Genomic DNA, 980 nt, shown 5'->3' on the forward strand with positions numbered 1-980 from the left:
AATGTATTGAATTTCTACATTACTGGACCTCTTCTTAAACTTGTGAGTGCACACATGTGCTGTGTGTGTATCTGTGACTGTGTGGGGGTGGTCAGAGGGCAACCTCAGGCGTTGATCCTCACCTTCCACGTTTTCTGCCACAGGGTGTCCTGTTGTCATGCCTGCATACACCAGGCTAGCTCTCCTGCCTCTGACACATATCTCTCTGTCGGAGCACTCGGGTTACAGATGTCCACTCCTGTGCCTGGCCTGATATGAGTTCTGGGGGTCAACCCCAGGTCTCATACTAAGCATCTCACACACACCCCCAGCCACCTCCCCTGCACCACTAGGACTTTTAAAAAAGTATTCATTAGTAATCCTGAAGACAATATCTTAGTGCTTGTTGCGTACACTGTGGTTCTCTCTAACCCTGACCTCAGCTTCCTTAACCTCCTGCTGCAGGATTTGTGTGTGTGGGGGAGGGGTACAGAGCTCTCTCCCCCACCCCCTTCTCTCCTCCTTCCATCCTCCTCATGCCAATCATAAAGGAATCTGGAGAACATGCTAGAAGTATAGAATTTGGGCCTTCTCCAGCTCTGCTAAGCCAGAACCTGCAGGGAGCATGGTGCCCTAGTAATGAGTGTGCATGATCAGGTCTGAAAGATGGCACCCAGTGATCCCTCCTCTCAGCAGTTAGACTTTCAAAGGAATAATTAAGGAGGGCTAGACAGAGCTCTGCAGATTTGCAAGCTGACAGAAGGACCAACGTTGGTAGGGAGCTGGCAGGGTACTTGGTGACAGCCTCAGCAATTGGGGAGCTCTGGCCTGGGGTAAGATGCAACCATGGTCCAGCTAGGACCTGGAGCAGTTGGGGATAAAGACCTCTCTCTGCAGTCTTTAGCACCTGTGTCCTGTTGGCAACAAGAAGAGCCCAGATAGTCTATACCATAGGTACCATAGGAATGGAGAGAGGGAGAGGAGGAGAGAGGGAGAGGGGG

This window comes from Mus caroli, chromosome 9 (assembly GCF_900094665.2).
Source record: "Mus caroli chromosome 9, CAROLI_EIJ_v1.1, whole genome shotgun sequence".
NCBI lineage: Eukaryota > Metazoa > Chordata > Mammalia > Rodentia > Muridae > Mus > Mus caroli.